Source organism: Adelges cooleyi, unplaced genomic scaffold, assembly GCF_023614345.1.
Source record: "Adelges cooleyi isolate 19-005CV unplaced genomic scaffold, UGA_ACOO_1.1 ACOO_flye_CR_arks_rails_tigmint_CR_PRNA_28, whole genome shotgun sequence".
NCBI lineage: Eukaryota > Metazoa > Arthropoda > Insecta > Hemiptera > Adelgidae > Adelges > Adelges cooleyi.
In genome coordinates, this window is record NW_026095948.1 from 124530 (window position 1) to 140752 (window position 16223).

The 16223-nt window shown below is 25.0% G+C and overlaps 1 long non-coding RNA gene across 1 annotated transcript; it reads left to right on the plus strand.

Moving 5' to 3' along the window:
• Positions 1-902: 902 nt before the first annotated feature.
• On the plus strand, positions 903-2188 carry LOC126837679 (uncharacterized). The gene is made up of 3 exons (XR_007685606.1): positions 903-920; positions 1800-1820; positions 2145-2188. It is a non-coding gene; the product is annotated as an uncharacterized LOC126837679 (long non-coding RNA).
• The last annotated feature ends 14035 nt before the right edge of the window (positions 2189-16223 follow it).

Here is a 16223-nt window from a genome sequence, read left to right on the forward strand (position 1 = left end):
AATTGTAATTTTTTGGCCAAACATTTTAGCAAAATATGAACACGTACTGTATACACAATAATAGTACATTTAAAATGATGAACAAATAATGAACACAACAACAATGTACACTTCCTTCCCTGTCATATGAGTCAAATAGTTTTATGCAGCCCATATCTCTGTATATAATGTAAGCAATTGTACTGTTGCTCTAGTATAATATTCAACATTTTTGGTGCTTGACTTTAATTTAAAACCCAAAGGTACATATTTAATTTAGCATTTCAAAATTTATATATTTTAAGATAATATTAGAGTATAGTTTCTTAATAAAAATGAATTTAAAAATGATTATTTTGTTTGCAATATACGCATTTTTCATTGTTATAGCAACGTTTACAGGTACATAAAAAAACAGTTAGTATACAAATGTAAAAAAAAAAAGACTTCAACTGTTTTGTAATTCAAAACAGGGTTTTTTTTTACAATTAAATTAATTTTTTATCGTTATTAATTAATTTATGTTCTACAAATCTATTTTTCATGTTTTAGGTGTTTATGGAAGTAAGTTTAAAATTAAATAGCTGTATTTTTATTTATTAATCGTATTTCAATGACTTACATAATTTATATCTTAATATTATTTTTAGTTTTTCGTTAAAGTATAATAGCAGATTTAAAATGACTTAAAACCTACTTTTAAAATAATATATATGTAGACATTTGCCAACCTATATTATTAGATTATTAGCAATATATTATATAGCTTTGTTTATTCAGTATTAAAATTTTTTTATATAACTTATACGTGGAACATTTATATATATATGGCTATAATGAAACTAAACGCTTTTGGATTAAAAAAAATGTATATAATTTATACACGAGGATAAAAAAAGTTATTTTTTTTTTAAATATTTCAGGTGACTCGGAAGATGAACGTAAGTAAATGGATAATATCAGTTTACGGGCATTACAAATTTGTTAGCAGAGTTTAAATTATTATTAATAAAACTTAAAATGTGTATAAAATGCTACAAATATTCACCCTTCTTGGTGGTTTACTTTAATTTTATTCCTAAAAATTGTATTTAATATAGCATTTTAAAAATACATATTTAAGATACTATTTAGGAATATGAATTTTAAAAGCGTAATTCTAATTATAACAACCTTGTTATGCATTATCATATCTATGTCAAAATGTAAGTACATAAAAATCGTTTAGTATACAAATGTCATAATAATGAGGTTATGTTAAAATAAAATGCTTTTCCATAATATAAATAAATCATTTTTAATATGACATGTGATGATTTTTTTAGAAAAATAAATTCAAAACTAGATTATATACTCATAAAGTTATTTATATTTTACAAATTTATTTTTTTTGTTTCAAAAGTAATTGGAATATTTTAAAATATAATTGTTCCGACTTCAATGACTGGTATAACTTTTTTTTCGATAAGGTATAATAGCAGTTTTAAAATACTTCATAACTTTTATAATAATATTTAAGTAGATAATTAAAACTCATATTAAATGGGAAATTGAAAACGAAAAACTTAGAAATGTTTGTTAGGTACTGTTAATAAATAAAGAAATACAATTTTTTTCGTGTTTCTCTAAAAAAATGTTTACAGTGGGATATAAAGTTATATGGTCATTAGCAATATTATATAATTTTGTTTATCCAGTCATACATTTTTTTTACATAAATTACTTAAACGTGAAACATACATACATATAATTTATGCATGATAGTTTATACATAAGGATAAAAAATAAATATTTAAGTAATTTTTTTTTCAATTTTTCAGGTGACGAGGGGCGTGATGGACGTAAGTTAATTGATAATATCAGTTTATAAGCTCTACAAATATACAAGCATACTAGTAGTTTTTAATTCTTTTCAATAAAGCTTAAAATGTGTATAAAATGCTACAAATGCCTTATGTTGTCAAAAATAAGAATACATTTGACATGTCCATGAACATATTGTATAATTTTGCATATCCAGTTTGGGATAATACTATTTTAAGAATATTACATGTGGCTATAAGAAAATTAAATGGTTTGGGATCAAAATAAATATATATAGTTTAGGTATGATGCACTAGGATATAGAAAAATTTATATTTAAGTAATTTTTTTCTATTTTTTAGTTAAGGAATTCATTGCAGAACCAACACCACCACCACCACCACCAACACCAGCACCACCACCATCACCAGGTGAGTTTTTGAGATTGTATAAAACTTACATAGGCTAAAAAAGTGTAATTTTTTTATGCAATTTTATCTTTTGTTTTTTTAATGACTTTAAGTTGGTTGATAATATAAGTTTTTGTGATTTACAAACATACTTTAAGATTTAAAATTTTTTTCAATATATTTGAAAATGTTGAATTATTATATTTAAAACTTGTTATAAACGATTATTTTACACATAATAGTTTAATATTTTAAAACGACAATTATTTCAAAATTAAAATAATGAGTATTAGTAAATCCTAAAATTGTATTTGAAAGGAAAATGTCTTGTACATAGTAATTTATAAAGGAGCCTAACTTCATTTGAATTAAAATTCATGTGTAATATAATTTAAAATAAATGATTTTTTACACAATTTTTTAACAAATAAATTTATTTTAGATAATAACTAACCGACGCTAACGACAGATAAATTTACCAACAAACCGCATGATCCGTATCACATTCTGAAAATTCATATGCTTACTTACTAATATGTGTATATTTTAAAATGTTCACCTTTGTTTATCATAATTGTGTTTCAACCTTTTCTTCTAAGATTTTTCTACTATCAATGTATTCTAAATAACATTTTATTTGTTACCTTTCATATAAAAGATATTATGTCTATTACAATTGTCTACTTAAATATTATTATAAAGGCAAATTATTTATTTTAAAACTGCTATTATAATCTATCGAAAAAAAAAGTTATATCAGTCATTAAAATCAGATCATCGAATAAAAATTTAATAACAAATATATTAAAAATATATTTGTATAATATGAATAATCTAATGAGTATAAGTAAAATTTTGAATTTATTTTTCATAACAATAAATCATAATAAGTCTTAATAAAAATATTTTACTCAAATGGAAAAGCAATTTATTTTAACAAAGCCTCACTATTGCTACATTTGTATATCAAATGTTTTTTATGTACCTACCTTCAGACATAGATATGATAATGCATAACACGGTTGTTATAATAATTAGAATTAGCTTTTCAAATTAATATTCTTAAATAGTGTCCTAAATATGATGTTATTAAAATGCTAATTGAAGTATAAATTTTAGTAATAAAATTAAAGTGAACCACCAAGAAGGGTGAATAATTGTAGCATTTTATACACAATTTAAGCTTAATTAAAAATAATTTAATAATAAAATAATTTAATTTACTTGTTTTTATCCTTGTGTATAAATTATCAAGTATAAATTATATACTTTTATTTTAATCAAAAAGCGATTAGTGTTATTATAGCCATGTATATGTTCCACGTATAAGATATATTTGTAAAATTGGTTATTATTTTTTATAGTATCTTCGTCCATCAAACAAAAGTGATTACAAATCAGATTTTTATGTTAAATAATGTCAGCCTTCTGAATTTTTTTTTCGCGTAACAGAAAGTCATTAAAATTGTGTTTACTAATACTCTTAGAAAAAAAAATTTGATGAGGTATAAAAAAGGTAAATTACGAGATAAAATTCCATAAATAAGTCGAAAAACGGATAAAAATGACCACAGTGTTCGAAATATTTGAAATAATTTTGTTGGCCGGAGATGCTATAAAAAAAAAATATATAAAAAATTATATACTAAAAAGGTTTTTTATACCTGTTGGACCTGGAGCGTTACACCCGGCATCATTATACAAAATATGGTGACTAAAATACAAATTATGCTTTTCAAATTCATTTTTTCAAGTAGTTAATATCGCTAAACAGCAAGGATGTAGAATACTATACTAGAGCAACTGTAAGTTTGCTGCTTGTACAATTTAGAGAGATATGTGCTGCACATTGTTCATTGTTAATGTATTATTTTTGTGTATACAGTATGTGTTCATATTTTGCTGAAAAGTTTGGCCAAAAAAATACATGTTGTGTACTATTGTTACAAATAAAAAACGTGTAAAAAACCACGAAGTTATTATTTTTGGATCAAGAACCTGGTTTAATATCGATACTCCAAACACTCCATCTTAGCCTATATATTACCACAACTTTTACCCCACAACCTACAATATAGAGAGATATATGCTGCACATTGTTCATTGTTAATGTATTATTTTTGTGTATACAGTATGTGTATGAAAACTTAAGTGAAGATAAATCAAGCGCAATGGTAACACTGTTATTCACGGCCGTATATGAAATTTATTTTCATATTAAACATTTTTTATACACCTTTTGACTTAACTTAACTTTATTACGGTCATAGTAAGATTTCCCTCATTATTTTACTCAAAACTTACCTTCAGTCTAACATTTAAAACCTTTGGATTAAAGCCAACTAGTTAAACTATTATTACAACAAGTTGTAGCTCAACCGGAATTTTAAGTTTAAAAATACGATCCTTTCGTAAGTAAATTTTTTCGATTTTAAAATGAGGAAGGGGTGAAATGTTTACATTTTTTACCTAACGAAGTAACTTTTATGAATGTGTTGATGCTTTCGCGGATTGAAATATCACATGAATAATTTCGCTGTCGTACAATCACGGCAGCGGAACAGTCGTGACATGACCCTGAAGATGGACCCTGCAAAGGGTCCGAAACGTTGGTTAACAACCATTGACACGGATATATCTGAAAATTATTCATGTGAATTAACGTTTACAAGAAAAAAACAGATCAGCGGCTTACCCCGGCCGAAAAAATATTATTTAAAATAAGTTAAAATTAAAAACACGTACAAAAACTAAATAAGACTTCCTACTACTTATGTTACTTTATGTTACAATTATATTAACTTTATCATATTAACTTTAATCCTGAAAAATATAATCTATGGACATTTGGTTTTTTGTCAAATATGACTACCTACTATTGTAATGGTAAAACAGGATGACTCAAACTGGCATTTGTCATATGTAAAATAATGTATGTAATGTAAGGTAATGATGTAGTATACTATACTTAAAATAGTAAGAATTAAACTCAAAAACCTTCGTCCTTATCTTTTTGTCGTAAGGGGTGAAATAAGTAATTTATATTTGGATTATTGTATTTTCGTTACACAAATAATAAAACAATGATTGCCGTAATTTTAAGTTTAAAAATGCGATCATATCGTATGTAAATTTTTTCGATTTTAAAATGAGTGAAGGGGTAAAGTGTTTTACATTTTGTACCTAACAAAGTAACTTTAACATGAAAAAACCCGATCAACGGCTTACCCTGCCGAAAAAATATGATTTAAAATAAGTTAAAATTAAAAATACTAAAACACGTACAAAAACTAAATAAGATCACTTTAAATACATGTGTATAAAAATATTGACTTAAATTGATAATTACTTTCAAACTTGAACGTGCTTGTATTAAAATTCACAAAATTTGCGAAAAACACACTTTTTTGGCAATCAAAAAAAATGTGTAGTCCTCAAATTTGCCTTGTTTAGTATGTTATAGATAAACATGAGTCTTGTCTGCTGAATAATTTTTAACCATAAGGTTTTTATGTGTTATATGGATGTTATCCAGTAACGTAGACAGAAATTTGTGGGCCCCAGATCCAGTTTAGAGTTAAACAAATCCTTCTAATAGATAGGTTATAATTTTCATTTTGACGCTGAGTGATTATCATCCTTCCCCTCGTCCCAGGATTTATTGATTTTAAATGGTTATACCATTTTACAATTCACATTTCAACAAGTACTTAGTATTTTTGTTTTTTGTTAAATTTTTGTTTATGTAAAATAATGTATGTAATGTAAGGTAATGTTGACTTTGTACAACACAGACATTTTAGCTAAACTTTTTTATACAAGTTGTAATTTAATATACTATACTTAAAATAGTAACAATTAAACTCAAGGACCTTCGTCCTTATCTTTTTGTCGTACGGATTGAAATAAGTAATTTAAATAGACATTTGGATTATTGTATTTTCGTTAAATCTTCTGTTTATACAAAAGCTAAAAACACATTTATTATTATTTAATAAGAACATAATAAAAAAAAAATGTGTTAACTAGAAAACGTCAAGATGTACGTAGGTAACAAAAAATTATTTTAAGTATCCTTATTGGTTTTAATACAAAATTTGTATTCGCTACATTTTTGGAAAAATATAGTACAAAATCCAAACGATCAGAAACACAAAAAATAAAACAATGATTGCCGAAATACATGTTCTTCATAAAAAAAAATGTTTTTTAATATTATTACAATGTAATTTTGTTTCCCATCATTTTTAGCTACATAAAGAGCTTTTTATATGTATTCGAATATTTCACAACGTCTGTTGCAATGTAAACAAATGGCAAACGTCTGTTGGTCATAAGATTAAACTTTATTATTGCTTTTCAGAAAAAACAAGTTGTTTTTATAGGTCGTTTCGTCGTTTGTGTATTTAAGGGTTTGAATTATTTTTCTGAAATTACTGTAGCAATGTAAAAAAATGAAAAATCTTCAAATCTTAACACATGAAACAGAGTTATATTTTACAATAAAACGTATATAATGTATAGTTTTAAACAGTTTTATGTTTTACAAAAAAATGTATAGTTTTTTTTTTGTTCGACTTAGGATCAACTAATTTTCAAATTACAAAATCTGCTAAAAAAGACATTATTTTGGCAGTAAACAAATTGTCGTGGTCTTGATGTTTTCCCCTGCTTAATATGTTATAGATAGAGTCCTACTTTCTGACTAATTTTTAACTGTGTGGTCTTAAAGTTACGCCTGTAAAACCCAAATATGTCCATCACCCATGATAGTAGTGGGCGAGGAAAAAATATATTTAAAAATTGAGGCTACTGTCGTGGAACACGTGTGATCTATAAAGATAATATGTATGTTATTCGAAAAAAATTGTCCAGCGATTCTCAAACTCTGTATGTAACTTCTATAATCGTACTTAGAAATTTAATGTCTAAAAATTACACTATAAGGTTATACTTTAAAATATAGGTTATAATTTTTATTTTGACGCAGATTGACTATCAACCCTTCCCCTCGTCCTAGGATTTATTGATTTTAAAAAATTCATTCCGTTTTACAACTCACATTTAAACATGTATTTAGTATTTTTGTTTTTTGTTAAAAAAACAATAAACTTTTCGAAAAAAACAACTTGTTTTCGGTAAACAACAAACGATATAATATGGTATCTTTTATGTGGAGCTTGCATGTGGTTTCTTTAAGTTTATAGTAAATTTATTCCTGAAAAATGTAATCTAAAACTATCGGCATTTGGTTTTGTAAAAATAGAACGATTCTAACTGGTATTTGTCATATTGTGAAATAATGTATTTAATGTAAGGTAATGTTGGCTTTGTACAACACAGAAATTATAGTTTAAATTTATAATACAAGTTGTATTAATATACCATACTCAAAATAGTAATAAATGAACTTAAGGACCTGCGTTTTTTTTTTTGTCGTAAGGGGTGAAATAAATAAATTGACCAATTTTATTTTTAATATACCAGGCGCAATTTTAAGACAAAAAAGCTGGAAATTAGTCTGAAAATAGGTCCAACATATTATGAAGGAAAAACATTTTTTTAGCTAAAAGTGGTTTTTTAAAAACAAATTAAACAAAATGTATCCATAATGTGACGATGTAAAACAGTACATAAATTTATGTGTACATTTGCAAAGACTTCTTTCTTCATGTTTTAAATAAACATTTGGATTCTTTTAACTTTACTGAAATCTTCTGTTTACACAAAAGCTAATGATAGATTTATTATTGCATTATGAACACAATGAAAAAAAATGTGTTTACTAGAAAAAGAGATATACGTACATAAGTGACAAAACATACTTTTCAGTATTGTTAGTGGGTTTTATACAGAATATGTATTAATATGTTATATTTAAGTATTTTATATTTTTTAAGTTTTGTCACTCCAATTCGAAATGCTGGAGCCAGAGCTGAAATAATTAATTATCGTCTAATTTCTAAACTCAGCTCCCTACCAAAATTCTTTGAAAAACTAGTTGAGCATAAATTATCAATACATTTTAAACATTTAAGAGTTAATTTATGCGCCTAAAACCGAAGAGTAATTGCAGCAATTTTTTAGTGTCCAAATTTTGATTTTGATTCCAACTACCAAAATGTTATAATTACAGCTGATATTAGTTGTATATTTTTTTTTAGTTAAACTATTAAATAATATTTATTCAACTATAATATTAAGTCAAAATCAGAACAAATACAGATTAAGTATTCGCTATAGCTTTTGTAAAGTATAGTTCTTCTTTGAATGCTTGTTTGTTAAAACATATAAAGACAAATAACAAAAAAATAATAGTTTTAAAAATAAACTTGCACCTGGGTCAGAAGCTCAACCAAAAATAATGTTATATTCAATAAAAATGTGTTTTTATTTCATAAATACATTATTGCTACTGCACCCATAAATGTTTTATAACGAAACATTTTTAAGAATTGAATCAACTTCCCATCCGCACTTCCCTTCCAGTCTTAACTATTAAACTCTTATAACTATAATTAAAACAATGTTATGAGTTTATTTTTTTATGTGGTTAATGATATTAGGTCCACAATTCCATGAGCTATTTTAAACGTTTTTTCCTCTTTATTTTTAAGTATACCTACAATTTTAAAGGTTGAATAATACTTGTGTTTGATAAAAAAAAAAACAATAAAACGTTAATAGAATTCAACAATAACAATTATATATTCTGACACTTCTGCTGTCAGACGGCACAGAAGAATATAGCTGTGTCCGTTAGACAAGCGTTATTTTGAAATTGATTTTATCACTTAAACAATGATATTGCTTAAAGATATGTAACCACTCGGCACCCCTAACCCAAAATTCTCCTACCATAATGCGCTGCATTAGATAAATTATTAAATATTATATTTTAGGTTGTAATCAAAAATACAAAACAACAAAGCTAAAATATCACAACTCCAATTATATTCGCTGTGGCTGTTCATATCAAGTGTTTGACGATCAATTAGACAATTATTAGTATTTTTTTGGTACTGAAAATGGTGAAAAAAATGTTTAACTTTCAAACACAATAATATAAATTTTAATTATGTTTCGCATAAAGCTATAAACATTTAGGAGTGTTGATATTTAGGTTTTTTGTCCTTAAGTCTTATAATATGTTTGAGACGAATTGTAACCAGTTTCTTTTTTTTACTTTTTCAGAGTCAAAATTATGTAAATCATGTTCTTAAGTCGTTAAAAATTATAAGTATACGATTCTTAGAGGTGTTGTAATTTATTTATGCCGCATTGGTCGTTGTAAAAACGACACGTTATCTTTGCTAACAACATATTTTCATGTTGAAAAATAACCGTGCAATTTAAAACCATACAAATTGTAGGAAAATATTGTATCGAGATTCTATTGTGCAAGAAATAAAATAGGTCAAACATATATTAATACAAAAACAACTGCAAAAGAAAATATGTAAAATACGAAGATTTTTATAATGTTCAAAGTTTGTGATACCTATAGTAACTTACCATTTGTTTACATTCCAACAGTCGCTGTGAGAAACAGCTTGGTTTTGATAAAAAAATACAATGAAAAAATATGTACTCGTCACAGTTACTTTAACAATTTTAACACTTTTATTTATTACAATACCTGTAGACCGGTGACCTCTCCGTCCCCTCTATGATTTGTTAAGAGCTAGAGCCATCCATACACTCGTCTACCCTCCCATCGATCCTTGTGTAATAAATTAGCCAACTCCCTAAAAAACTTATCCCAAATCAACTATTATTGAAAATAAACTTTCTGATATTTTTTGTTAGTTACAATAAAAAAATATACCGAATACACAATAAGGTGAGTGCAATTGATTTTTTTGTAAAATCGTGTACAAAATCACATTATTTTGTAAATAAAATCAATTCATAGAACACATTTAGTACGTTAAAAGAGAACCCTGAAATCTTTAATACCATTTAACCGCAAACTAACTTTATATTTTTTTCATAATTTTTTTTTTTATTTTTATAATATTATTACAATGTAATTTTGTTTCCCCTCTAAATATACTTCGCTACATAAAGAGATTTTTAGAGTTAAACAAAATTGTATGTGTTCCAGTGTTTTACTGTTTACTCAAAAGCCAACGATATTTTTTCTTACATTAGAATATACAGTATTTTTTTAACAATTTGTATAGTTTTATTTTATTCCTATCGAAAACATGTGGTTTTTCACAATATCTGTAGCCATTTAAATTAATGACAATGAACTATAGGTTTCATACATTTTAAAGATCGACCTAGTTTCTTCAAATCGCAACAAATATTTGTAAATCCTACAAACAAACTACTAATAAAAATTACGAAAAAGAGGGATTTTTTAAAGTATAACGTTCCGTTATTTTTGTACTTAAATGTTGGACTATTTATTTTCTTGTATTGTAAACACTGATTTTACAATAATTATATATGGTATTTTTAAATTGTGTTATTCAATACATATTATAAATAATAAACCAAATTAACAAATTTTCTTGGGCATCTTAAAATAATAATACAAAAAAATTTATACTATAAATAGTATATGATTATTATATGTTATAAGGTGAAATGGGAATCCTAATATATATATTGGATATGATTAAACACTATGATTTTAGTTAGGATTTTTATGATATACCATATTATATTATTTATTGTTTACCGAAAACAAGTTGTTTTTTGAAAAATTATCTGTTTTTTTAACAAAAAACAAAAATACTAAGTACATGTTAAAATGTGAGTTGTTAAATGGTATAACCATATAAAATCAATAAATCCTGGGACGAGGGAAAGGATGATGATCACTCAGCGTCAAAATAAACATTATAAGCTATCTATTAAAAGGATTTGTTAAACTTTAAACTGGATCTGGGGCCACAAGTTTCTGGCTACGTTACTGGATAACATCCATATAACACATAAGGACCTTATAGTTAAAAATTATTAAGCAGACAAGACTCATGTTTATCTATAACATACTAAACAAGGCAAAAATGAGGACTACACATTTTTTTTTGATTGCCAAAAAAGTGTTTTTCGCAAATTTTGTGAATTTTAATACAAGCACGTTCAAATTCGAAAGTAATTATCAATTGAAGTCAATATTTTTATACACATCTATATAAAGTAATCTTATTTAGTTTTTGTACGCGTTTTAGTATTTTTAATTTCAACTTATTTAAAATAATATTTTTTCGGCAGGGTAAGCCGTTGATCGGTTTTTTCATGTAAAAGTTACTTTGTTAGGTAAAAAATGTAAAACACTTCACCCCTTCCTCATTTTAAAATCGAAAAATTTACATACGATTGGATCGAATTTTTAAACTTAAAATTACGGTTGAGCTACAACTTTTTTAAATAATAGTTTTACTAGTTGGCTTTAAGCCAAAGGTTTGAAAAGTCAGACTGAAGGTATGTTTTGAGTAAAATAATGAGGGAAATCTTACTATGACCGTAATAAAGTTAAGTTAAGTCAACAGGTGTATAAAAAATGTTTAATATGAAAATAAATTTAATTACTTAATTTCAAATAGGGCCATGAAATAACAGTTTTACCATTACGCTTGATTTATCTTCACTTAAGTTTTCATACATTTTCATACGTTTTCATAGGTTCTTAAACTGTGCCAAAAAAACAAAATGAGTAAAAAGTAATTAATGGATTTTTCAACCAAAAAAAATAACTTAGTGGTTTTTTTATACGTTTTTTATTTGTAACAATAGTACACAACATGTATTTTTTTGGCCAAACTTTTCAGCAAAATATGAACACATACAGTATACACAAAAATAATACATTAAGAATGAACAATGTGCAGCACATATCACATAGAAAAATCTGAAGGTTTCAACACAATTAGGATGAACATTTTACAATATACACATATTAGTAGCTAAGCATATGAATTTTCAGAATGTGATACGGATCATGCGGTTTGTTGGTAAATTTATCTGTCGTTAGCGTCGGTTAGTTATTAGCTAAAATAAATATATATGTTAAAAAATTGTGTAAAAAATCGTTTATTTTAAATTATATTACACATAAATTTTAATTCAAATGAAGTTAGGCTCCTTTATAAATTACTATGTACAAGACGTTATCCTTTCAAATACAATTTTAGGATTTACTAATACTCATTATTTTAATTTTGAAATAATTGTCGTTTTAAAATATTAAACTATCATGTGTAAAATAATCGTTTATAACAAGTTTTAAATATAATAGTTCAACATTTTCAGCTATATTGAAAAAAATTTTAAATCTTAAAGTATGTTTGTAAATCACAAAAACGTATATTATCAACCAACTTACAGTCATTTAAAAAACAAATGATAAAATTGCATAAAACATTACACTTGTTTAGCCTATGTAAGTTTTATACAATTTCAAAAACTCACCTGGTGGTGGTGGTGGTGGTGGTAGTGGTGGTCCTACATCAACTATCTTAACTAAAAAATCGAAAAAAAATTACTTTAATATATATTTTTCTTTATCCTAGTGCATCATACCTAAAGTATACATATTTATTTTGATCCCAAAACATTTAATTTTCTTATAGCCACATGTAATAATCTTAAAATAATATTATCTCAAACTGGATATGCAAAATTATACAATATGTTCATGGACAGGTCAAACGTATTCTTATTTTTGACAACAAAAGGCGTTTGTAGCATTTTATACACATTTTAAGCTTTATTGAAAATAATTAAAAAACTACTAGTATGTTTGTATATTTGTAGAGCTTATAAACTGATATTATCAATTAACTTACGTTTTTTTTGCCCCTCATCACCTGAAATATTGAGAAAAAAATGACTTAAATGTTTATTTTTTATACTTGTGTATAACTATCATGCATAAATTATATACATGTATGTTTCACGTTTAAGTAATATATGTAAAAAAAATGTATGACTGGATAAACAAAATTATATAATATTGCTAATGATCATATAACTTTATATTCCACTGTAAACATTTTTTTAGAGAAACACGAAAAAAAATTGTATTTCTTTATTTATTAACAGTACCTAACAAACATTTCTAAGTTTTTCATTTTCAATTTCCCATTTAATATGAGTTTTAATTATCTACTTAAATATTATTATTAAGGTTAAAAATAGTTATATCAGTCATTGAAATCAGAACAATAAAAATGGAACAATTTTATTTTAAAATATTCCATTAACACTTGAAATATAAAAAATAGATTTGTAAAATATAAATAACTTTTTGAGTATATTTATGAGTATATAATCTAGTTTAGAATTTATTTTTCTAAAAAATCATCAAATGTCATATCAAAAACGTTTTACTCATATAGAAAAGCATTTTATTTTAACACAACCTCATTATTGTTACATTTGTATGCTAAACAGTTGTTATGTACTTACTTTTTGACATAGATATGATAATGCATAATACGGTTGTTATAATTAGAATTACGTTTTTAAAATTCATATTCCTAAATATCATCGTAAATATGTATGTTTAAAATGCTCAATGAAATAAAATTTTTATGAATTAAAGTAAACCACCAAGAAGGGTGAATATTTGTAGCATTTTATACACATTTTAAGTTTTATTAAAAATATTTTGAACTCTGCTAATAAATTTGTAAAGCTAATAAACTGATATTATCCATTTACTTACGTTCATCTTCCGAGTCACCTGAAATATTAAAAAAAAAAAAATAACTTTTTTTATCCTCGTTTATAAATTATATAAATTGTTTTTAATCGAAAAGCGTTTAGTTTCATTATAGCCATATATATTTATATATATATATGTTCCACGTATAAGTTATATAAAATATTTTTAATACTAAACAAACAAAGCTAAATAATATATTGCTAATAATCTAATAATATAGGTTAGCAAATGTCCACATATATATTACTTTAAAAGCCAATTAAGTCATTTAAAAACTGCTACTATACTTTATCGAAAAACTAAAAATAATTTTGAGATATAAATTATGTAAGTCATTAAAATACGATTAATAAATAAAAATACAGCTATTTAATAATAAACTTACTTCCATCAACACCTAAAACATGAAAAATAGATTTGTAGAACATAAATTAATTAATAACGATAAAAAATTAATTTAATTGTAAAAAAACACTTGTTTTTAATTACAATCAGTCGAAGTCTTTTTTTTTTACATTTGTATTCTAACTGTTTTTTATGTACCTGTAAACGTTGCCATTACAATGAAAAATGCGGATATTGCAAACAAAATAATCATTTTCAAATTCATTTTTATTAAGAAACTATATTCTAAAATTATGTTAAAAAATATCAATTTTGAAATGCTAAATTTAATATGTACTTTTGGATTTCAAGTTAAAGTCAAGCACCAAAAATGTTGAATACTATACTAGAGCAACCGTACAATTGCTGACATTATATACAGAGATATGTGCTGCATAAATCTATTTGACGCATATGGTAGGGAAGGAAGTGTACATTGTTGTTGTGTTCATTATTTGTTCATCTTTTTTAATGTATTATTATTGTGTATACAGTATGTGTTCATATTTTGCTAAAATGTTTGGCAAAAAATTACATTTTGTGTATAATTGTTACAATTAAATAACGTAAAAAAACTACAAAAATATGGTTTTTGGTTCTCGAACCTGGTTTAATACAGCTAAACTATACCTTTTTTTTTGCAACTTATTTATTTAAGTGTTCCATCAAAATGAATAACATATTATGAGTCATTTTTATTTGGTAAGTAAAGGGAGTGTACATTTTTCATTGTTAATGTATTATTAATGTGTATACAGTATGTGTTCATATTTTGCTAAAATGTTTGGCCAAATAAGTACATTTTGTGTATTATTGTTACAAATAATAAACATGTAAAAAACCCACAAAGTTATTGTTTTTGGATCTAGAACCTGGTTTAATACAGCCCAACTATACCTTTTTTTAAGCAACTTATTTATTTAAGTGTTCCAACAAAATGAGCAATGTAAAGTTTTTTGCACTAGTGGTGTAAAATATACCATTCAATCAGTATTATAAAGGACTAGAAATGATTATTAAAGACTAGTAAATAGCCGAAATAAATCAATTTTTTGACACATATGCCGTACTGCCCATTACATATGTAGTTAACCTAACTTATTTATTTAAGGGTTCCATCAAAATTAATAACATATTATGAGTCGTTTTAAGTTTTTCACGCTTGTGGTATAAAATGTATAGGTATTTAAAGTAATATAAAGGACTAGTTATTTTTAAAGACTAGCCAATGGCCGAAATAAATCAATTTTTGATATTGCAGTGTTATTTTAACATATCGTTTAATAATGCAAGTCTGTCTTTACTAGTCATTATGCACTAGGGTTTCATACACATTTTTAAATGTTTTAAGCCTGGCATTTTATTTGTTTCAGTTTGATACCGATGTATAGGACATTACCACAACTTTTTATGATTAACATTTTTACAAATTTTGAATACATCATGCAATAATGCTGTGGAAAAATAATTAGATCAGTTCTTAATACCGATGTACACAGACTTGAACCCAGAAAATACCATTAACTCTTTTTACCCATTACATTTTTTTGGCACAGTTTAAGAATCTAATGTATGAAATCTAATTGTGAAGATAGATCTAGAGCAATGGCAACACTGTTATTTCACCGCCGTATTTGATATTAATTAATTATATTTATTTTTTAGACATCTTTAGGAATTTAAAAAAAATTGTAGCCATTTGAAAAAAACTAGATCGATCTTGTTTATAATTGTAATTATGTTATTGTAAAATCAATGTTCTATAAAATAAGAAAATAAATTGTTCAAAAATTTAAGTACATAAAAGGCCAAACTAAATACTTGGAGTTGGAGCTTGTAAAAACAAATCTATTAAGAACATGTTGAAGCTAACTTATGTCTTTTGGGACTATATAAACAGCTCGGTCCAGGAACAATATTATTTTATATAGATATGTTTTTAATTGAGTTTTATTTTGTAT